At 39.9% G+C, this 25,070-nt stretch overlaps 1 protein-coding gene across 32 annotated transcripts in view; it reads right to left on the bottom strand.

Annotated features, from left to right (window-relative positions):
* Nucleotides 1–25,070, bottom strand: part of PTPRD (protein tyrosine phosphatase receptor type D) — a 2,697,868-nt gene that overhangs the window by 767,443 nt on the left and 1,905,355 nt on the right. For all 32 annotated transcript variants that reach the window (XM_073635233.1, XM_073635225.1, XM_073635219.1 and 29 more), the window contains exon 9: nt 15,841–15,882. The gene's annotated coding sequence lies outside the window, so the exon portion shown is untranslated. The remainder of the gene's footprint in view (nt 1–15,840; nt 15,883–25,070) is intronic.

The raw sequence follows: 25,070 nt of genomic DNA on the forward strand, positions 1-25,070 counted from the left end.
GCATAAAACAACCGCAAAGTATGCTTGGTAATTATTTATGCCCCTTGGGTAATGGATTTCATTAAGTGTGTTCTTGGCTTTTTTCAATCTCATTTATATTCAACAGGGCTTTTAGTCCGTTATCTCAGTACTATCTCTTACATTTTGTTAAACAAAACACAAAGAAACAAATAATTGGGATACAAATATGTGACTGTCAGCTGATTCCTCCATTGAAACATCAGATATGTAGTCTCTCAAAAGCCACAAGGTTTTTCAAACCTGTACCTATAGCCAATAATAAATTCAACCAATTCCTAAAAAAAAAAAAAAAAAAAAAAAAAAAGGCATTCTTGTTTCATTCAGATCATCTTCATTTAATTCTCTCTCATTTGTAGGCAATCCGTATCACAGGGACCATTGGAAGACATTAGCCCTCCCTTTTCTTCAGAAGACATAATAAAAATGTCACATAATGTTCATTGTAGACCAGAAATCAATCATGATCCTGGCTGCGATTTTTCAAGATTCTGGACTTAGAAACAACCCGTTGGGCACAATTTTCTAAGTTTGCAGCTAACAATAACCACTTCTATGTAATTCATCACTACATATCTCATTCCTTCTTCCTTTTCTTATAGTACATGGTACATTCCCATTTAAAATACCCATAAAAGAGGGTTTTAATAGAGATGAACTGACCCTTAACAGACGCCAGACATGCTAGTTGAACTCACCATTTGTTTTGAATAGAGGCGTTAGTATATATCTGCGCCATCATTTCACAACAGCAGTGAGCTAGCTCAACATTTCCATAGTGTCAGCTCATGCTGTAAGCCACTTGTCATATCTATACTTTGTTGGATTTTTGGAAAACTGGTCTGAAATATTGTAATCTTTGTAGACTATAACTTCACATGAGGGTACCTTAACTGATGCCTGGACATATCTTGGTTTCTTTGTATCACATAGAAGTATTGTTATTGTATATATTCTGCTATCTCATGTTTTTCTGTGATGGTATTTATACCCAAAGCTTCTGATTATTTATTTTGGAACTTTCCGAAAATGTACTTCCATTGTTTACTGCATGTCAGCCTGGTAAACTCCCCTTGGGCAGTAATGCACAAAGCTTGTTATTATCCAAACTAACAGAATGTAGCTACAGCTTTCCAAAACCCGCCACTTAAAGTGTATTTCTACTTTTGCAGCCAAATTGGGACAATACCTACTTTATATTTAATACATGTTCTTTTTCACATAGCATAATGTTAAAAAAAAGGCTACTTACTTTTAAAACTTTCTGAAAATCCTATTCAGTTTTCCCCCTAATGCAATGTTATGGAGGGAGCTGGTGAGTTATTTTTACCATAATTAACAATGTTTGCACTGTTTCTGGCAATTCTTAATTATTTGTTGTAATCAAGATGTGTACACGTTCACAAAAAAGGTTAAAGATCTCCTGACTTGGGTGGTACACTGTATGTTAATGCACAAATATTTGCCAAATCTTTCCTCTAATTGTGTATTGCAACTATTCTAAACAATACAAGCTTCCTATGGAGCCTTGTGTATAAACCTGTTCCAAAGAAACAACTAGAAAGGTAAGGTAGGTTTTTTAAAAATATTTTTTTACGAAGGCTGTGTGAATAGGAACACATAACAAACACATACCCGGAGTTTCTCAAATTTGAGTGCAAAGGCTTTTTCTTGTTAGCACACTTTAACAAAATTACATACATAAAAGAAATAGCACTGCCCTTTCTCTGCTTGACTGCCTGTTCACACCAGAACCTTCCTTGCGCCTTCTGCACAGAGTTCCAAACAGTGCCCAATAGTTCCAAAAAAGTTAACAACACCCCAAAGGCAGGTTGTAAACACAGTGCACTTGCCTGCACTGGATCGTATGGTACAGAAATACCATGCTATCCGGAAGCAGTGCACTTTTTAAAGCACTGCATGTACTACTTTTGGTGTGGTCCAGTGTGATTCAGCCCATTCACAATGAATGGGCTCAAATTGTACCTCACTGCACTGCATGTGAATCGCACAGAAATGTGCAGCATGTTCCTGTGCAATTCCTGGTGTGAACCAGCCCAAATACCTCAATGTTTAGCCACACCCTGGCCTACTGCTGCAGCCACTGCTGCAAAGGTTTTATACACTGTTTAAAATGTCATTCAGAAATACACTATATTACCAAAGGTATTGTGACACCTGCCTTTACACACACATGAACTTTAATGACATCCCAGTCTTAGTTCGTAGGGTTCAATATTGAGTTGGCCCACCATGTTGAGGATGATCGTGAACTGAGGAAATTCAATAGTCTTAATGTCCATCATGGAGTGTAATTGAGTACCAGTGTAATATAAACAAATATGTACAACTTTTTAGTTGCAATTATTGTATCTGGATACTATTTTTTAATTATGTACCAATAAAGTTCTTATGTTTTATCTGATGTTTTATCTGTCTAGGGTGCATTTTTTTTGTCCCCTTTTCCCGCATTGGAGACTTCTCCTGGGGAGTTGTCTCCTTGCATCCCATTATTCTCTACTGTCATTTGGATGATGGTGCCTCCTATTATTTTTTAAATATTTATCAATTTGGAGGGTTTTCTATTATACCATGCTGCTCAGTAAGAGAGAAATACCTAATTACCTTCGATTGACAGAACTAGTCTCCTAAATCAGGCAGTTGTCAGAGACCAGCACCATCACTAATCCTGCAGGGGAAGGGGGGCGTCACCGAGACTGCCTGTAACACATACAAAATAGTGAGATTCACTGACAGCAGAGGCAGAAGGCAGCAACTGAGCTCTAAAATTGGAATACACACAAATCAGGCTTCTAGCAGAGGAGGAGCTGTCATGTGTTAAAGGTGGAAAGAAGTGAAAAAGCCTTTGTTTTGTGTTGTGTACCAGAATTATAGTTTTAGTGTCATTATAAATGGGACATATTATAAAATAAAATGTATATTTTGTTTCCACGATATTTGTTTTAAATCTAGCATTGCTCAATGTAGAACATTTTTATTTAATTTGTTTTGTTAAAGTGGTTCTAAAGGCTGAAGTTTTTTTTAACCTTAATGCATTCTCTGCATTAGGGTAAAAAAACCTTCTGAGCTCAACCCTTAGCCCCCCCTTATACTTACTGGAGCCCGATCTTAGTCCAGTGATGTGCACAAGAGGAGCAACTCTCTTCCTTCTTAAGGGCTCTAAGACAGCAGCAGGAGCCATTGGGGTTGATTTACTAAAGGCAAAAAGACTGTGCACTTTGGAAAGTGCAGTTGCACATGGCAAGAGCAGTTGCTCCAGAGCTTAGTAAATGAGCAGAAGCTCTGCTGACTTTCATCAACCAATCATGTGCAAGCAAAAATGCTGTTTTTTTATTTTCCTTGCATGTGATTGGGTATTCTTTGCAAAGTGAAGCTTTACCTCATTTACTAAGCTCTGGAGCAACTGCACTTGCAGAGTGCAATTGCACTTTCCATGGTGCACAGTCTATTGGCCTTTAGTAAATCAACCCTATTGGCTCCCTCTGAAGTCAATCACAGCCAGGGAGTGGGGGCAGGGCAAGCCTGCACGAGTGCCCCCATAACAAGTGGCTTTCTATGGTGGGCACTTGTGGGAGGGAGGTCAAGAGCGCTGGCGCGGAACCCAAGAAGGGAGGATTGGGGCTGAAGGTAAGTATAACATAATTGTTATTTTTTTTAAAAAAGGGTCACTTTAAGTTTTTTGTCTACCAACTGCATAGATATATGTGAGGGTTTACAACCACTTTAAGTACTAATGATCATGTAATGACTAAGCACTAACATTTGCGCAAAACGCGTCTACCTCTTTGTCCCCTGCTCCATTTGTCAACCACTTGTTGAGCTTCAATAAAAGCTTCAATAAAAGCTTCAATAAAAGGATTTTTGGAAGTGCAGCCATCCGGAAAACACAATTGTATTAAATGCTTCAATTTACAACAGAAATGCTTCTTATTTCTGGAAAGATTAAAAATCTTAATGGATAAAAAAAAAGGAAACGAGAAAACTTTAGGATTCTTCATTGAACCAAGGTTTGGTAAATCTGCTTATGATACCGAAGATAAATCTTTTCGTCTAAGGGCAAATTTATACAAAAGTTTGGTTGGTAAGATGCCCTTTTAGTTTTGGATATAATATTGAAAGTGGTAAAACCCATGTTGGATTGTTACTGTCAACTGGTACTTTGCTAGAAAGATTTTCTTTTACTTACTGCGCCAGTGACAACAGTCTCACCAGACTGAAAGATTACATTCACACCTATGCAGGTGCAACAGAATGAGTGCATATTTGCAAGATTTTGCTTGTTGCATTGAGGACAGTCCTTTCAATTCAATGTGATATATTTTCAAAAAATGCACAAAAGAAGTGCATGATCCTTTTAAAAAATTGTGCCACACCCACATGCATGGTACTTTGTTACCATCTGTTTTAGCCAGTGCAAAAACACAAAATCACACATGTTGGCAAGGTGCATGGGGTGCTATTAACAAATAATTTTTTGTGCCCGCAAAAGGGATGCACGTTTTTGTGCATTGTGGGTATGTGTGTGATTTTGTACTTGTTCCCGCAACACACAAATGTGAACCTAGCCAAAGTGAAGTTAAAATCTGCAACAGAAATAAGACAGAAATAAAAACACTTTTTTTTGTAGAATAAGGTAATTCTACAGTACCTGTCAGATTGATATTTTTGTCTGTCTTTCTGTTGTAGATTTGATCTCACTTCCTATCTGGTGAAACATGTCAACAGGACAGGAAGTGAGATAAAATCTCTCTATTGGACCGCTTTGCATTGTCTTAGTGAATTATGTTTTAACCACTTAAGGACCGGAAGATTTTCCCCCTTAATGACCAGGCCATTTTTTGCGATACGGCACTGCGTCGCTTTAACTGACAATTGCGAGGTTGCGCGACACTGCACCCAAACAAAATTGATGTCCTTTTTTTCCCACAAATAGAACTTTCTTTTGGTGGTATTTGATTACCTCTGTGGTTTTTATTTTTTGGGCTATAAACAAAAAAAAGAGTGACCATTTTGAAAAAAAATATATAATAAATATAAAAAATAAAAAATAAAGATCTAAAAAAACTAATTTCTTAATCAGTTTAGGCCAATATGTATTCTTCTATATATTTTTGGTAAAAAAACCCCACAATAACTGTATATTGATTGGTTTACGCAAAAGTTATAGCGTCTACAAAATAGGGAATAGATTTATGGCATTTTTATTATTGTTATTTTTTTGCTAGTAACTAGTAATACAGTGATTTTTTGTGGGGCTGCGACATTGTGGCAGACAGATCGGACACTTTTGACACTTTTTTTGGGACCATTGACATTTATACAGTGAACAGTGCTATAAAAATGCACTGATTACTGTATAAATGTCACTGGCAGGGAAGGGGTTAAAATTAGGGGTGATCAAGGGGTTAAATGTGTTACCTGGGAGGTGTTTCTAACTGTGGGGGCAGTGTACTGACTGGAGGAGGAGAGAGATCGCTGTTCCTAATCACTAGGAACAGACAATCACTCTCTACCCCCCTGACAGAAAGGGGATCTGTTTGTTTACATTGTCAGATCCCCGTTCTCTGTGGAGTGATCGTGTGTGGCCAGCGGACATCATGGCTGCTGGCCACGCGCATCATTTCCTCTGCCATGCAGCGCGCGCACGTCTGCTATAGTTCTTTAAAGGCCCGACGTACAGCTACGGCGATTTGTGGGAATGACCTGACCTGCTGCAGTATTAGGACGGCGACTGGTCTGCAAGTGGGTTAATATTGGAGGAGATTTACTAAAACTGGAGCACAGAGAATCTGGTGCAGCTCTGCATAATAACCAATCAGCTTCTAATTCCAGCTTGTTCAATTGGACTTTGACTATAAAACCTAAAAGCTGATTGGTTAATAGGCACGGTTGCACCAGATTCTGTGTGCACCAGTTTTAATAAATCTTCCCCATTTTGAGTTAATGTAATAATCGAGAGTTGTAACCCAGTGTTGATGGTACCACATCCGCAAAAAGCATAGAAAAACAAAAGACAAGAGGAAGCCTTTGGCAAAACAAGTAGAGATTCCTAATGGTGATGGTACATTGACTCCTGTGTTTGGCCAGATACAAGGAAGATGTCTTTCATCTGACTCTCTCCTCCACATAAGATCATTTAACGTGGGCCAACCAGACAGGTTTTTTGCTCATGTATACATCATATTACCAAATTAGCCTATGGGAGAATGTTTTATAGACTGCACATGTCTTTGGTGACACATTCATTATGTAATTTAACCATGTTGTTTAAATCAATTTTGTATACTTTAACATAGATCTGAGTACTCCTCTTTCTTTCCTAATTGGGATTACAGTTGGCAACCATTAAAGTCCACTACTCTTGTCTTTTGTTTTTCTCCCCCATTGTGAGTTATTTACCAACAGAGCAATTTTAATAATAACCTTTCTTCACTTCAAATATCCAATCAGTGTCGGGGGAATTTAGTAAAGTATAGAAATTTCCTCCTGTAGAAATGAGAAAGTTGCAAAGCAAAACCGCCATCGGCCAGTCAACTCACAAATGCATATTGTCCATCCTATCTGTAAAGAAATTCTTTGACAGTAAGTTACTATTTTAGTCTTATGAGGATTAGACAGGTGGCTCACATAACACATTTTAAACTGTACAAATAGGTTACATTAAGGACAGAGAGACTAATGGCTGATCTCCTTAGCAATTTGCTTTTATTAATATTATTGAACATTGGCCATTAAGGCAAGGGCCATAAGAAAGTTTTGCATACCAAACACTTGCCTGAGATCCTGCCAGAAGAGAATCTTCTCCCGTGAACCACTGCATATTTGACAGCATAAAAACACTTGCCATTGACTTTACGAGAACATTTTGCTGTGATATTCATGCTGTGATTTTCAATTAAGAAAGTCACTGGTATGAAAAGCTCTTGTTTGACCTAATCCTTTGTCAATCAATCTCATTATGTTAAGGTTTCTGTCTCAGTCCTGATTAACTTAAACTTCTCATGAAAATTTAGTGTAAAACGGTAGCTTTTTTAAAGGCTTGGACTATTTTGTTTTTGGTAATGTATTTTAACTTGCGGGCACAGCTGAGAAAGTCTAACATTTCAAAGACATGGTATATATTTTTTACGTAAGTCTTGGGTTGGAGGCAGCACAGAAAATTTAACTGCATATGCTTTTAGGATAACAACAACTTAGTCAGTGTATGCTTTCCACTACTCCTTGTAAAATTTCATAGAAGTTATAAAACTTAATAGCTACTCTGTGCTATTTTAACTGAGCAATTTAATAGGCAAGACCGTAAGAAGAAGGTGTGAAAGTATTAATTGATTTTCCATAAATGTTGCTCTGTTCAGTGTTTGCCTTGGCTCAGATGACCAAAGCTTTTGCTATATGAGTAATGGGAATCTAAATTACATGCCTTTACTATAAAGAAAGCATGAAGCTTTAGTACTGGGACTTGTAGCATTAATACATATTTACCCAGTGCCTTCATACTTAGGTTAAACTATTGGAAGCATGTCCATAAACCAATCAGAAACAAGGTGAAGGAAGTCACATATTGTTAAAGTGGTATTAAAGGTTCAGCTTTTAAAAAGGAAAAAAAAAAAAAAAAAAAACCATGTCATTCTTACCTGCTCTGTGCAGTGGTTTTGCACAAAGCAGCTCTGGTCCTCCTCTTCTTAGGTCCCCCGCTGGCGCTCCTGGCTCCTCCCTCTTGACCAGTAGCAAGCTGCTTGCTATGGGGGCACTGGTGGGTGCTCGCTCCCGAGCCCTGCTTTATGCATCTATAAGACACATAAGGCCGTGACTCGGCCCTGCCCCCTCTGTCTCCACATTGGCTCACTGTCTGTGATTGATAGCAGTGGGAGCCAACAGCTCCTGTTTCTGTCTCAGCTAATGAGGAGAGGAGAGAAGACAGCCGAGGCTCTTGCGTACACTGTTTGATCGAGGGGGGACTCAGGTGAGTACTGGGGGCTGTGGGGGGAGCAGAACAAGGAAGGTTTTTTACCTTCGTGCATAGAATGCACGAAGGTAAAAAACCTTTAGCCTTTACAACCACTTTAAAAACCTCAAGTATATTTGTTGAATATATACAATGACTAACTCCACTATGAATGGATCCGTGGCATATGTGAAAGTAAGGTAACACGCCACTGGGTCTATAATGGCAACCATTACTGCTTCTCCCAAAGCCAGGACAAAAATTATCCCCAAGGGCATTACAAATATAAATAAAAACACAGGAAAACCATTCTTGCAAACTTTCTAAAAATTAGGGTAATTTAGACTAATCTTAATTTGGAGTGAAGTCCTGTATACAGGATGCCTAGAATCCAGGGACACCCATAAACTAAAAAAACTGATCTAAAGTGCAGGTACTTGCTCTAGCTCCGAATCTCTAGAAACTGCTCAAACCACATCCTGTTTTGTCCCCAATGCTTAGGTGACAGGGGCACCTTTCGCCATCTACTGTGGACCTTCCCAGCTATTCAAGCTTATTGAGAGCCAATTATTGGATTTTTGCATGACCGCATGGGGTTCCTACTCCAACAAGACCCTTAATGGTGTATACTTGGCCTGCCTCCAGATGTTGATGCGGACAAGTTTCTCCTAATTTTTTTACATGAAACCCTTTTTAGTGCCAGCTTCTGGTGCGTCACTGGATGAAGGCTGTCCCTCCTACCTTTCAGGCCTGGTTAACGGAAGTGAATTCCACACTTCCATACAAGAAAATGGTTTATGTCCACAGGGGCTGTCCCTTGAAACACAACAAAATCTGATATAGATGGTTGGAGCAGCCTGATACCTGTGATGGGTGATATTCTGTGAATGGTCTTATGATGTGACTTGAGATTTCACATTTTATGACTATATCTCTGTAACATATTGCTTGTAATGCCAGCGTGGCCCTTACTATTGCATTAAAGTGTCCCTAAATCTGTTGGCTACCCCTTCCTTATCAGTTTATCAGCCTGCAATAGTGCATTTGTAGCGAGATTCCTTTTTGGGATGAAAGGTTTTGGATATCAGTATTACAATTGTATCTACTCTGAAGTGTTATGCCTGAGAACTCTGTACTGTACAGTTATACTGCATATATGATTTATATATCCTCTTTTTTTATGTGCCATGCTTTTTTACGCTTTACGTATTTCTTATAAATGCAGGGAAGGAGGACCACCACCTTGCCAACATCCAAGTATTAGAAAAAAAGTATTGAGAAAGTGTACTAGACCTTCTTAAAAAATGGCGGATTTTATGGGCACAACATGAGGCAGTATACATAAAACAAAATAAACTTTATTAAAATCATTATTAAAAACTACACACTTATTAAAATCACTACAACACCAGACTATTTGGCAGTAACTAGATCCAATCAGATAACCGTAGAAAGTCCATCAAAATACAAGGACATTAGTGTAGATATCAAAACAGTGAGGTCCATAACTCCATGCATGCTTGTCAACACGTTTCACAAAAGATTTGCTTCCTCAAGACATATTGGGTAGGTGCAACTGAAAATTTAAATCAAATTGACCTCGAAAAGGTAAACAATGGGCAGGAACAGATCCAGAGAATGGAGAAATGGGCTTCCAAGTGGGGACCCTAAATTGGCAGATGATACAAGGTGTCCAAAACCCAACATTGAGCTGATGGGAGGACACCTCCCAGGGTGGCTAATGAATGTTATATCATCTAGCCTACCAGGTGATCAGATAAGCTCTACTTTTGAGCTCCCAAATGGAGGACACTCACTTTGTTTGGTTGGACTCCATCTTAACAAGGTACTTTCTTTTCTTCTTGACTGGTGACCAACAAGCCTCACTAGTGACTGCTTTGAGTAGAATATTACCTCTGGAGAAACACTTGTCATGGCCGCGTTAGGATAAATCCCAATCTTGCGTGGATGTGTTTAAAAGATTTTTAGTACGGCTACCACTGATATCCTTCTACTGGGCCTCTTTATTTTTTCAGATATTTAAACTAAATAGGGTTCACCGTTATATATTTCCCTTTGAACCCATATCTATGTCCATGCCCTAATAGAGTGGCTAGATGATATAACATTCATTGGCCACCCTTGGAGGTGTCCTCCCATCAGCCGAACGTTGGGATTTGGACGCCTTGCATTATCTGGCAATTTAGGGTCCCCACTTGGAGGCCCATTTGTCCATTCTCTGGATCTATTCCTGCCCGCTGTTTACATTTTCAAGGTCAATCCAATTTTAATTTTCAATAGCACCTACCCAATATGTCCTGAGGAAGCAAATCTTTTGCTAAACACACTGCAGGAGTTATGGACCTGACTATTTTAATATCTATACTCATTTTCTTGATGGACTTTGTACACTTATATGATTGGTGCTATGCCTCCATGTTTGTAATTGGGCATTAATTCAACTACTGCTAAGTAGTCAGGGGTTGTAGTGATTTCAATAAATGTGTTGTTTTTAATAATGATTGTAATACATTTTATTTTGTTTTACATATACTGCCTCATGTTGTGCCCATGAAGGTCTAGTCTACTTTCTTAATCCTTATTTTCTATTTCTTATAAATAAAAAGTGCAGGTACTTGCAGGCACCACATGCTGCCTGTGCTTTACCTATAATGTTAGTTTATACACTTTGTTGGGCAGGATGGGTTCACTTTAAGAAGTATTTTATACCAAAATATATGACCCTTTTTAAAATAAATGAGAAAATGCACACAGTTGAATGCATAATAAATACTGCTTTAAAATGTGTTATCCCATCCAAGTAAATGAGCTTTAAATATATTCAAGTACAAAGAAGAATGTTAAGTGCCAGAAATGATTTTACATTAAAATACTGAAGTACAACAGAACTTCTCATAGATTTTCTCTACCGGTGTATTTATATTTAAACAATATCCACTTAATGCACCATTCAAGTGGTGACAAATGATCCTGCCAATTAAATAAATGTACATATTACTAGCTTTATATTCATGAATGGTAATTCTAACCTATTAATCAAAGCAATGAATCGTTCCTTAGAAGGCTCAGTGAGTGCTACTATTGTTTCACAGAAAAACTAGCGATATTTAATAGGACCGTGACAGTCCTAGATAAGAAAAGACATTTAGGTAATCCCATTAATTATGAACTTGACAGAAATAACGCAAGATGGCTTTGCTTAAGAAAATCACGATGAATGACAGAAACAGGTGATATATATTTTTTTTCCCAACTGTATAAGTGGTTTATAGACACATTCAAGGGTTTTTATAGACGCATACTGGGTCATTAATCAAGTTTTTGCAATCTGTCATTGTGATTTTACTAATGTGATCCACACACAATGCCTTTCCTGGCATCACTACCAAAAACATTACTACAGAACGATTCAAAGGCAAATTTCGCTAAATGCTGAGCTGGCTGATTTTCAGACTCTATCTGGGCTCACATGTTTATAGTCACTGGGACTAATTTACAAAATCTCAATGCACATGTTCCCCACAGCAACCAATGAAATGCTGTTTTTGGTGGTAAATGCTGGTTCTAGAAAAAAAATTTCACCAGTGTTTCCAATTAGGTTCAAATTAAAGTGATGCTACAGGCTATTTAAAAAAAAAATGTTATACTTACCTGCTCTGTGCAACAATATTGTACAGAGTGGTCTCTTACATCCTCTTTAGGGGTCCCCCACTAATGCTGTTCGCTCTTTTTTCTGCTGGGTCCCCCCCCACAACAAGCTGTGTGCTAAGAGGGGACCCATGCAAGTTTGCTCCTGAAGTGGGCTGTATATCTCTAATGACACACACAGCACTGGTAAGTCATGTTCCCACTCCTTTTTCATAGGAGTTTGACCGACAGCAGAAGGAGCCTATAGGCAGCGCTGCTTTCAGTGTCTCTTATGAGACCAGGAAGTGAGAGGAGTGCACTGCAGATGGGACAGCTCTGGATTGTGAGAGGAGTCAGGTAAGTGTTTAGGGATTGGGGTGGGTAGGATAGGTAGTGGGGAATATTTACTACTATTTACTACAGCAGCTATGCAAGATAACTTTGACACCTCCCTAGCCTGTAAATGGACAGTGAAGAAGCAAACCTATTAGGTAATTTCCCTCTTTGCTCTTTACAGGACATCCGATTGACCCCTAGTGATATCCCTTCCCTCTCCCAGTTCTACTGTACAAGGCAGATCCAGATGCGTTCATTTAAATCGTTACTAAACCCAGGACCCTGCATTCAATATATCTGGTCTCCCACAGTACACACAACATGGAAATGCAATTATTTTAGTAAATATAAACTGATAAATACCTTTCCCATCAGCAGTATATAGCAGGCTTGTGACTTCTATCAGCGTCTGACCGAGCACTGGTTAAAGCTTGTAGGAGGAGTTTTCATTCTACTCTGACTGTCCAATGAGACTGCATGGCTCCTGACCCTCTATCTGGACAGTGATCATTGGCCCTCTGCTGATCACATGTACCCACCCAGAAAAAAAAAACCCTCTAGTAATACACACCAAACTGAGCATGTGTAGAGTGCCCCCAAGGCTCTGTACAATCAGCAGATTGGGGACAGGAAAAGAAGTGGAGGATCAGAGGAGACAGGATCAAACAGCCTTTTTACACAATGCGCAGGATTAACCCCTTAGGTTCCACAGTAAATATAACAAGAATGCTTTACTGCAAATTCAGACTGATTTTACTGTTGTGGGTTTAGTAACACTTTAAAATGCAATGATGTTATAATAAATGATAGTAATACATAAATGCATAAACAAAATGACTTGCATATCTGCCTAAAGTTCATCTTTAATAACCTTAAGATGTCATACCTTGTGTACCTTAAATATTTTCTACTTACAGTTTGGCACATTATGCTAAACGCATTAGGGTTCATTTACTAAAGTCAAATAGACTGTGCACTTTGCAAAGGGGAAGTTGCACTCTGCAAGTGCAGTTGTTTCAGAGCTTAGTAAATGAGGTAAAGCTTCACTTTGCATAGAATACCCAATCATGTGCAAGGAAAATTTAAAAATTGAATTTTTTTGCTTGCACATGATTGGATGATGGGAATAAGCATAGCGTCTGCTCATTTACCAAGCTCTGGAGCAACTGCTCTTGCAGAGTACAACTGCACTTTGCAAAGTGCACAGTGTATTTGCCTTTAGTAAATCAACCCCTTAGTGCATATATACTAATGTTACTGTATAAAAGTGCATCCTGTCACAATTAAAGTGTTATTAAAAAGGACAGAAAAAAAAAACATTCTATGATGATGCGAACCTCACATTTTCCAAGGCAATTCAGAACCTAAGTTCTCTGAATCCTAACCCAAAACTGACAGCTGTGCACACATCCAACTGAATATATAATTCATTTGTGTACAAGTGTGCCTGATGACTACATCACGGCTGACCTGAATTTTGGTTGATGTCCTCAGCTAACATGTCTGCAAAAAATGTTTCTTGTTTCACAGAATTTAAAGAAATAGAGATGAGAAATTCAGTATTTAAGCCATGGATGTATTTACTGTATTGACCGGTATAAAACACAGTGCTAGAACAAAGGATGCTTTGATAAAAACCCAGCCGCTCCTGTATTTCAGCCCCTTTATTTTGCCGCTTTAACACCTGACCTCCTAAAGACAGGAAACCATTATTTCCAACGATGCCAAACAGAAGGAGCTCAAATGAATCTGACTTTTCTCTGCTGGTTCTTTACTTTGCTCTACAAATCTTATCATAAATGGTACTGTTTGTGGCAAGGAATTATATGCCACACAAATCTAATATATGGCTTGTATTCCAGGAATGTAAACCTTCTAAATACATTAACACGATTGTGCTCATTCCATATTAAAGCACTTGAGGAGATCCTACATTTATTATCAACACAAATATGAGAAATACATTTTTACATTGCTTCATAGAGTAAAGGTTTGCTACTAATCAGCTGAAGAACTACTGAAGTGCTGTGCGCTGCTCTCATACAAGGACCCTGAGGCTGGATTGGGGCTGATCTACAATTATTACTCCTGTAACTGCCAATGTTTTCAACTTACACAACTACAACTACAAATAGAGTTCACTAAAACCACTCCATGTCCAGAAACAATGTGTAAAAGATTGTGGTATATGTACAATAACAATAGTAATACAATGTATCTGAGCACTGAAAACATTTCCTTGCTTATTAATTAATCACTTCTGGACCTTGGGCATAGGAGATATGTCCTAGAAACTTTAACCAATTTCCTAGGCGTATCCCCTACATCATGTTCCCTCACAAAAAAACAACCATCTGTATTCCAACAGTGGCTTCAGCCTCTATATAGTAAAATTGGGTTTCCAAACAGCATTCTGAATCTTCATTAAAAAAAATACGATGCATCAACAATATTGCTACATGATGACCTGCGTATGATCTGCATAAAACATCAGGAAAAACAACCTTACAAGCAAAGTGAGTTTAAGAGCCAGCTGCTCCTTGCAATACAAGAAGCTGAATACTGGGGCAGGCTCTGTTGCTATCAAGCACTTCTGCAAGTGACTGATAACATGTCCCCTCTGGGGTGCTGTGGTTACACTAACTGGTTGCTATGCCACAACAGGACACAACGGCCTGCAAGAGGAACCAAGGCATCCAATGGGGGGACATGCTATCCAACACGCCCTGATAGCATGTTCCCCATTGACTGCAGTGGGTCCTTCCACAGGATTTCACTTGCTGTCCACCAGAGAGATAGATATCCAGCCTCTTGTACTGCAGGGAGCAGCTGGATACATTTCCTTAGGGAAGCAATGGGGTCACTTTTATGCCCCGTACACACAATCAGACTTTCCGACAACAAAACCGTGGATTTTTGTTCGAAGGATGTTGGCTTTAACTTGTCTTGCATACACACGGTCACACAAATGTTGGCCAACAATTACAAACGTAGTGACGTACAAGACGTATGTGATATCTCCATTACAAACGCTAGTTATATATCCGGCTCGTACTTGATTCCGAGCATGCGTGGACTTTTGTCCGACTTGTGTACACGCGATCGGAAAGTCCGAAACAAACATTTGTTGGCGGAAAATTTGAGAACCAGCTAGCCAACATTTGTTGGCGGAAAGCCTGTCAACAAATGTTCGATGTAGCATACACACGGTCGTACTTTCCGCCAACAAGCTCACATCCAACATTTGTTGTCAGAAAATCAGATTGTGTGTATGGGACATTAGTCGAATTGAAGACCTAAGACACAAGTTATCCAGTCACCGCTTCTTTATACTACACTTCAATGCTATTAATATATTGGATCTTATCTTAGAGGATGTGTATTTAGTTTTCTCTGCAATTCTATATAAACCTGGTCAACTTGACCTGACTGTAACTGCTAGCAAATTATAGCTGGCATCAATACATGTAAAACTATCCATTAGAAGAGCAAACTACTGTCCTGCTCTGTACAGAGTTTAGAAAGGACAAATTATAGTACACAATACACAAGTCCGACAATACTGTACCCACAGGTAAAGACTTTTAAGTTTAAAAGGTTTATTAGGAGTTATTGGTTTACCAGTGTTGACTTTTTTCAACTAACTAACATTTATTGAAATTCTAGTTTCACAGTAAAACTCTTACATCAGATATGTAGACTTTGTATATAGACTATTCCTAATACTATTACAACAATAACAACAAAATACCACAATTATTTTCTTTTCTGTTTGTTTAACTCGTAAATCAGCTAAAAAAAAGAACACTATGTGGCCAAACACAGCTAGAAAACTGTTTAAGAAAAGATAACAAACAAGCAGTGTGTCTTACCTTGTGATCCTTTTTCTGTATGCTGTTCTCCAGTCCTGCAACCTAATAAGAGAAAGATTACATACATTTAATATTTTATGATTTTTAAATGATAATTTATACATATTATGGTTTACATTCTTGGTATATAATTCCTTTGGAGCATTGCATATGTATATCTGTATATGTATCTGCATTTCACTACAATTAAAAGAGAAGTGCGGGATTACAAAAAAACAAATGTACATTCTCACCTATGTGGATGCAGCATTGATCCAATTCCCCACCAGCTCTAAGGCCGAGAACCAAGCAATCACATGACCATTGATAACTTACTACTCGGTCTTCACTGAGCAGAGCCAGAGACTAATGACTGTAAGTTACCAGCTCTCTGCTCTGCCTCTCCAGTGGTCCTTAGGGTTCAATATTGAGTTGGCCCACCCTTTGCAGCTATAACAGCTTCAACTCTTCTGGGAAGGCTATCCACAAGGTTTAGGAGTGTGTCTATGGGAATGTTTGACCATTCTTCCATTATCGCATTTGTGAGGTCAGGCACTGATGTGGATGAGAAGGCCTGTCTCACAATCTCTGTTCTAATTCACCCCAATGTGTTTTATGGGGTTAAGGTCAGGACTCTGTGCAGGCCAGTCAAGTTCTTTCACCCCAAACTCTCTCATCCATGTCTTTATGGACCTTGCTTTGTGCACTGGTCGAAATCATTTGGTGGAGGGGGGATTATTTTGTGGGGTTGCTTTTCAGGGGTTGGACTTGGCCCCTTACTTCCAGTGAAGAGAACTCTTAAGACGTCCACATATCAAGACGTTTTGGACAATTTCATGGTCCCAACTTTGTAGGAACAGTTTGGGCATGGCCCCTCCCTGTTTCAACATGACTGCGCACCAGTGCAGTATATCATCTCAAACTGGTCCATTGAACATGACAATGAGTTCACTGTGCTCCAATTGCTTCCACAGTCACCAGATCTCAATCCAATAAAGCACCCTTGGGATGTGGCGGAACAAGAGATTTGCATCTTGGGTGTGCAGCTGACAAATCTGCAGCAAAGATGCTATCATATCAATATAGACCAAAATCTAGGAGGAATGTTTCCAACACCTTGTTGAATCTATACCACAAAGAATTAAGGCAGTTATGAAGGCAAAAGTGGGTCCAACCCAGTACTAGCAAGGCATATCTAATAAAGTGGGGACGGAAAGTATTCAGACCCCCTTAAATTTTTCACTCTTTGTTATATTGCAGCCATTTGCTAAAATCATTTAAGTTCATTTTTCTCATCATTAATGTACACACAGCACCCCATATTGACAGAAAAACACAGAATTGTTGACATTTTTGCAGATTTATTAAAAAAGAAAAACTGAAATATCACATGGTCCTAAGTATTCAGACCCTCATACACATATTTTTTTTGCTTCTTAATAATACATCTTGCACTTTCTCCTTGAATTCCCAGATGCACAATGAGAGTGCCAGACCTCCAATGATACAGTCCAAAAAAAACTATCCTGTAAAGCTTTTTTATTCAAGCATGCCGGTGGGAACTTGATTTTCACTGGAACAGAAAAGAGGGAAATTGAAAGCAGGGGAAATCTTCCATTGGGGACACCACAGAGCAACTGTCACTGGAGGATTTCCCTCACTTTAGAGAGATCTTTGCTACTGTGTCTTGAGACAAGAAGACCCAAGCAGCAAAAAAAAAAACAAAAAAAAACAAGAAACAAAAACAACTTTGACCATTCTATACTTGAAAACCAAAAGAAAAAAAAAGGTTTTGACTTTGGACAACTCATACATGATATTTAGATATGTAAATAAAATGTACTGATAACATATTATGGAAAGATAACATTATTTTTGTTTTATTTTATTTAAGATGTAGGGGTGCTTTATCCACAAAGGAAAAAAAGGCATTAGGAAATCTGATAAATAATCTTGTCAATAAGTCTTTCTTACTTTATGAGATATTCCTAAATCTGATTACACTGTATGTAAAATGAGAAACTATAAGAGTGCTAATAAAATATGTGTCTTATACTTAGTTGAATATATTACATTAAGATAACGTGTTCATCCAGATAGGATTTCATATCAGTTAAACAGCTTTGCAATTATTTCAAAAACTTGTTAAACGGGATTGTTTTAAATAAACAGAGCAAACGTTACAGTATATACAGATTTTATATACATATTTAGTAAGATAATAAAAATTACAGTGCATAATGCACCCATAACAACCATATTACAGTTACCATGTTATTGCACTGTCACTGCACATAGAATTGATTTCAGTAAGTGAAACAATGCAGATTCTGCCACATGTAAATGAGATTAACCACTTCAGCCCCGGAAGGATTTACCCCCTTCCTGACCAGAGCACTTTTTGCGATTCGGCACTGCCTCGCTTTAACTGACAATTGCGCGGTCGTACGACATTGCACCCAAACAAAATTGACGTCCTATTTTTTCCCACAAATAGAGCTTTTTTTTTGGTGGTATTTGATCACCTCTGTGGTTTTTATTTTTTGCGCTATAAACAAAGAAAAGCAACAATTTTGAAAGAAAAAAGCAATATTTTTTAATTTTTGCTATAATAAATATCCCCAAAAAAATATAAAAAATCAAATTTATTTCTCAGTTTAGGCCGATATGTATTCTTCTACATATTTTTGGTTAAAAAAATCACAAATAGTGTATTTTGATTGGTTTGCGCAAAAGTTATAGCGTCTACAAAATAGGGGATAGATTTATGGCATTTTTATTATAATTTTTTTTTTATTAGTAATGGCGGCGATCTGCAATTTTTATCATGACTGCGACATTATGGCAGACACATCGGACACTTTTGGGACCACTGTCATTTATACAGCGATTAGTGCTATAAAAATGCACTGATTACTGTGTAAATGACACTGGCATGGAAGGGGTTAAACACTATGGGGCAATCAAGGGGTTAAGTGTGTCCTAGGGAGTGATTCTAATTGTGGGGGGATTGCCTCACAAGAACAAGACAAAGATCACTGCTCCTGATGACAGATCTCTGTCATGTTGCTAGGCAGAACAGGTAAATTCCTTGTTTACATAGGCATCTCCCCGTTCTGCCACTCCGTGACATGATCGCGAGCCCCCGATGGTCATTGAGTCTGCGGGACCCACATACATGGTCACGGAATGTGCATGCCTACAATGCTGCGATTTTAAGGAGACGTACACGTACGCCCATTTGCCCAGCTGTGCCATTGTGCCGACGTACATCGTCGTGAGCTTGTCAGCATATGGTTAAGTATAAAACACAGAGAATGATACAATTTTATTCAGAAGACAGAACTCTGAGGTACAATAAGGAATTGTGCTACTTGATTTGAGATGTGAAATTTCCAAGTTACCTGGAGGAAGAATTATATCAGGGCATATAGGAATTATGCAACCTGGCAGCATTTTTCTGGTTTTTTTTTTAAATTACCGACAGATTTTCAAAAGAGAACTCCTCAACAGGATTTCCAGCAAACAGAATTTATGAAACCATATTTTCCTAGGATAGTGCCACTTTTTGTTAAAGTCTCAAGTTATCAGAGTAATGATTATCTAATCTAAAAAAAAACAGTCAGCTAAGGGGCCCTTGAGGAAATTGAAGAAAGTGAGGTCCCACATCTGTCCAGCTTGGACCAATGTAGCAATGTGTATACCATACCTGTGGGATCCCTGTGGAAGCTGGAAATCACTGTAGTAAGCACTGCCACAATTGTGATCTTCACTTGTTTCCAGATCCCATGCCCAGCGACTGCCCTGCTGCTTACTGAACACACAAGGTCACTTGCTTGGCACAGGTGGCATTCAGAGGATACTTTGCATTTTCTCAATTAATGCAAAGTGTTCTTTGATTGAACGCAATGGAGATCGAGACATCACCGTCTATCCATCTTGTCCAAACAGAGAATACTTTGCATGTAGAGAGAAAATTCACAGTGTTCTCTAAACGATGCACATGCCAAGTGAGCTATCGCCTGTGTTCAGTAAACAGCAGGGCAGCCGCTTAGCATGGGACCTGGAAGCTATTGGAGATCACTGAAGTAGAAGTGCCTTGTATAGCGATTTCCAACTTCCACAGGGAACCAAGAGGTATGGCACATCCATATTTACAATGGTGCAAGACATAGGAAAATAAAAAGGGTTATGATGTGTGTTTTTAGTGTTAGGTGTGTGTGTTCTGTGACCACATGTGTAACCTGCCTCATGTTGTGTTAAAAAAAATGCCTGTTCTAGTATCATGGAGCACCATCACTGAATTGTTCATATAATCCTGCAGCGTCCTTGCATTAATAAAAAGTATTTTCTTGGTATAGATGTAAAAAAATATGTCCTTATGTCATGGACTGGTGCGATCAGAATTGTGTGGACTGCAACAGAGTGAACCAAACACGTGTAAAATGAAAATAATATAATTTATTATAAGAAAAGGAAATAAACAAAAGTAAACGCACCTCCAATATGACAAACAGTGACTAACCAGCAACCAACCCCAGTGACACACAATAAATAATTGGCTAAACCAAAAGTATATACAGGAGTAAGACACAATCATAATCATAAACAAGCCAGGCTCATACACGGGAGATCAAGCAGATTGGGCTGGGAACAAGCAGGGCCGGTGCTACCACTAGGCAAACTAGGCAGCCGCCTAGGGCGCCCTTCTGCCTAGGGCGCCCTTCTGCCTAGGGCGCCCGGCCTCTGGTGTTCCTACTCTCTGCTCTCTGCAGAAAATAACTAAGTCTCAGCATCAGCAGGCAACCGCTGCTCCATTAGCACATAGTGTCAGAGGCGCAGCAGCGGCGGAGGACTGTGGCTGTGCCCCGACACCTAAATGAATGGAAGCAAGCAAAAATTCATTGATAGGCTGCTTTGAGGGGTGCTGATAGGCTGCATTTCATGGGCACTGGTGAAGCTACAATTGATGGGCGCTGGTGAGGCTGCATTGATGAGCGCTGGTGAGGCTGCATTGATGGGCACTGGTGAGGCTGCATTGATGGGTGCTGGTGAGGCTGCATTTGATGGGCGCTGGTGAGGCTGCATTGATGGGCGCTGGTAGGCTGCATTGATGGGTACTAGTGAGGCTGCATTGATGGGTGCTGGTGAGGCTGCATTAAAGGGCGTTGGTAGGCTGCATTTGATGGACGCTGGTGAGGCTGCATTAATGGGTGCTGGTGAGGCTGCATTGATGGACGCTAGTGAGGCTGCATTTGATGGGCGCTGGTAAGGCTGCATTTGATGGGCGCTGGTGAAGCTTAATTTGATGGGCGCTGGTGAGGCTGCATTTGATGGGCGCTGGTGAGGCTGCATTGATGGACGCTGGTGAGGCTGCATTAATGGGTGCTGGTGAGGCTGCATTGATGGACGCTAGTGAGGCTGCATTTGATGGGCGCTGGTGAAGCTTAATTTGATGGGCGCTGGTGAGGCTGCATTTGATGGGCGCTGGTGAGGCTGCATTGATGGACGCTGGTGAGGCTCCATTTGATGGGCGCTGGTGGGCTGCATATGATGGGCGCTTCATTAAAAAGGGTGGGGTATACATGGGCAGGAAAAAGGGGGTGGAGTCAAGGGGGGTGGCGAAATGAGGTTTCGCCTAGGGTGTCAAAAATCCTTGCACCAGCCCTGGGAACAAGACATGACAAGGAGAGGGTAACAGGAGACAGGGGGAGCAGGGGGAAGAGATCAGGCTGCAGGGTAGGGGTCCAGGATAACAGGATACAGGATCACAGGCTAGCGGACACAGGTCAGGGCACAAGGAACAATACCAAGGCAATGAATGCAAGCATCTGCTGGGTATAAGTACACCTCCTGCAATCAGTCTCAGGTGATGCCTGAGTGCAGGAGATGATGTCAGCTCCAGATTGCGGCCCATAGATCTGACAGTGCCACCAGCAGGTGAAACCTTTCCTGACACCTGCATGGAGTAGCACATGATGCACTCACTGCACCTTAGGCTCACTAGCCACGTTCCAATCTTACCAAGCAGTTTCCACACAATCAGCTTTAGATCTACCAAAACTATGTAATGAGGATCCAAACTAACCAATCAATTTATAGGCATCAGTTGGGCCCTTTGCACTACATAGATGTTGGTAGATTTAAAGAAGATTGTACAACCAGATTGTAATGTGTGAAGATTCTTACCTCCTTTAATAATTTGGCTTCAATGTGTTGGAGGCAATTAACTTTTCACCTAAGTGCACTTTTACCTGAATGTGATTTGTGTCTTGTAGTATTTTCATATACATACACTGTAGGCTTTCACATAAATAGAATCTGATATATATTGTGTAAGGATTAAGTTCAATGGAGCTACTTCAAAACAGTTGCTGAGATCAAAGAAAAAGTTCACCTTTACAGAGCATGTTAAACGTTACACCCATAATTTGGGTGTAACATGTACAGTATCTCACAAAAGTGAGTACACCCCTTACATTTTTGTAAATATTTTATTCTATCTTTTCATGTGACAACACTGAAGAAATTACACTTTGCTACAATGTAAAGTAGTGAGTGTAAAGCTTGTGTAACAGTGTATATTTGCTATCCCCTCAAAATAACTCAACACACAGCCATTAATGTCTAAACCACTGGCAGCAAAAGTGAGTACACCCCTAAGTGAAAATGTCCAAATTAGGCCCAAAGTGTCAATATTTTGTGTGGCCACCATTATTTTCCAGCACTGCCTTAACCCTTTTGGGCATGAAGTTCACTAGAGGTTCAGAGGTTGCCACTGGAGTCCTCGTCCACTTCTCCATGACGACATCACGGAGCTGGGGGATGTTAGAGACCATGTGCTCCTTCACCTTCCGTTTGAGGATGACCCACAGATGCACAATAGGGTTTAGGTATCGAGACATGCTTGACCAGTCCATCACCTTTAACCTCAGCTTCTTTAGCAAGGCAGTGGTCATCTTGGAGGTGTGTTTGGGGTTTTTATCATGTTGGAATACTGCCCAGTCACCGGGAAGGGAGGGGATCCTGCTCTGCTTCAGTATATCACAGTATATGCTGCCATTTATGGTTCCCCCAATGAACTGTGGCTCCCCAGTGCCAGCAGTACTCATGTAGCCCCAGACAGTGACACTCCAACCACCATGGTTGACTGTAGGCAAAACACACTTGTCTTTATACTCACCTCACCTGGTTGCTGCCACACACGCTTGACACCATCTGAACCAAATAAGTTTATCTTGATCTCATCAGACCACAGGACATGGTTCCAGTAATCCATGTCTGTGGTCTGCTTGTCTTTGGCAAACTGTTTGTGGGCTTTCTTGTTCATCATCTTTAGAAGAGGCTTCCTTCTGGGATGACAGCCATGCAGACCAATTTGATGCAGTGTGCAGCGTATGGTCTGAGCACTGACAGGCTGACCCCCCACCCCTTCAACCTCTGCAGCAATGCTGGCAGCACTCATACATCTATTTTCCAAAGACAACCTCTGGCTATGATGCTGAGCACATGCACTCAACTTCTTTGGTCGACCGTGGCGAGCCTGTCCTGTTAAACCGCTGTATGGTCTTGGCCACCGTGCTGCAGCTCAGATTCAGGGTCTTTGAAATCTTCTTATAGCCTAGGCCATCTTTATTTGGAATAACAATTCTTTTTTTCAGATCCTCAGAGAGTTCTTTGCCATGAGGTCCCATGTTGAACTTCCAGTGACCAGTATGAGAGAGTGAGAGCGATAACACCAAATTTAACACACCTGCTCCCCATTCACACCTGAGATCTTGTAACACTAACAAGTCACATGACACCGGGGAGGGAAAATGGCTAATTTGTCCCAATTTGGAAAATATTTGCTTACATCTCTTACAGGAGTGTTTGAGAGGCTGTTGCAAGTACGCACAGGCAATTATTTCATTTTTTTCCCTAGGACAAAGACTTGGAAGGTGGAAGGCACAAAAACCTTTATCAACAAATGATCTTTCCTTAGTGTCTCCTTAAAGCTGAGTTCCACCCAAAAACGGAACTTCCGCTTTAAGGGAAGGTGACCCCCTGACATTCCACATTTGGCATGTCATTTTTTGAGGGGGGAGTGGAAACCCTCTTTTTAGAGGGTTCCAGCTCCCACTTCCTCCCGGGGCACCAGTAAGTTCACTTCTCCCCCATCCCTCATGGCAATCATCTGGGACATGTCACAGGTCCCAGATGATTGCCCGGCCAGTCACAGCGTGCAGCACGGCTCGTGCATGCGCAGTGTGTGCCCGGCTGTGAAGCGGGGCTTTGTGCCCCGCATCTCTGGACCCTGGGACAGGTAAGTATCCGATTATTAAAAGTCAGCGGCTGCAGTATTTGTAGCTGCTGACTTTTATTTATTTTTTTTTAGTGGGAACTCCGCTTTAAGGTAAATGCATATTCACTGCTCTCAGTACTACTCTTTAAGTTTTAATAAATACAAACAATGTAAACCATGGCTATTATCTGAATAAATAACCACAATATTTTATTTGCAGCAAAACAAATGCACATTTCAGTGATATGATAATGCACATCTGAAATGTTAAATCCTCTGACACTGCTCAGCCTACCTCAGAACACCTCCACGTTTTTATGCAAGACATCATTTGGTACTAGAGCAGAAAATAATTGGCTCTGCAGAGAAAGTTGATAAGGAATAGAATGAGATGGCTGCCAAAGCAAAACTCTGTCTGAAATGACACTGTCACCAAAGGTTTCTCTAACCTGATCTTCATTTTGGCTTATCATTTTCAGAAACTGTAAAATGGCTTTAGTGGTCTGAAAGCGAAGCCTGTGTTGCAAGGGATTGATTTGGTTGCCAAGCGAAAATGGCCTACATTAACCTGCCACCGATATCTAAATATGTTGATAGGAGTGTGCTGTGGAGAAAATTGTCTTAGAAAATTGTCTGATCTCTTATTTCTGAATCACCCTTTTCCTCAGTAATGTGCCTGGTGAGGTTTCTGTTTATTCCTGTTGGGTATATAACCTAGCTTGGTTGATTTCTCTGCTCAACAAACAACTAAATACAAATCACGGGACAATATGATGCTGATTGTACGTGCACTTTACAGCAAATGAAAACTGAACAAGTAGTGAGTTTAAGAAGAAAATGGATGCCTTAAAGAGCAATTTAGTCTTCTGTATTATTCTGCAATTTAAAAAAAAAACAAAAAAAAAAACAGGAGCTCAGAAAAGCAAGATTGTTTACAATTATGGAGAAAATATAGCTATGCTACATT

Source organism: Aquarana catesbeiana, linkage group LG01, assembly GCF_042186555.1.
Source record: "Aquarana catesbeiana isolate 2022-GZ linkage group LG01, ASM4218655v1, whole genome shotgun sequence".
Taxonomy (NCBI): Eukaryota; Metazoa; Chordata; class Amphibia; order Anura; family Ranidae; genus Aquarana; species Aquarana catesbeiana.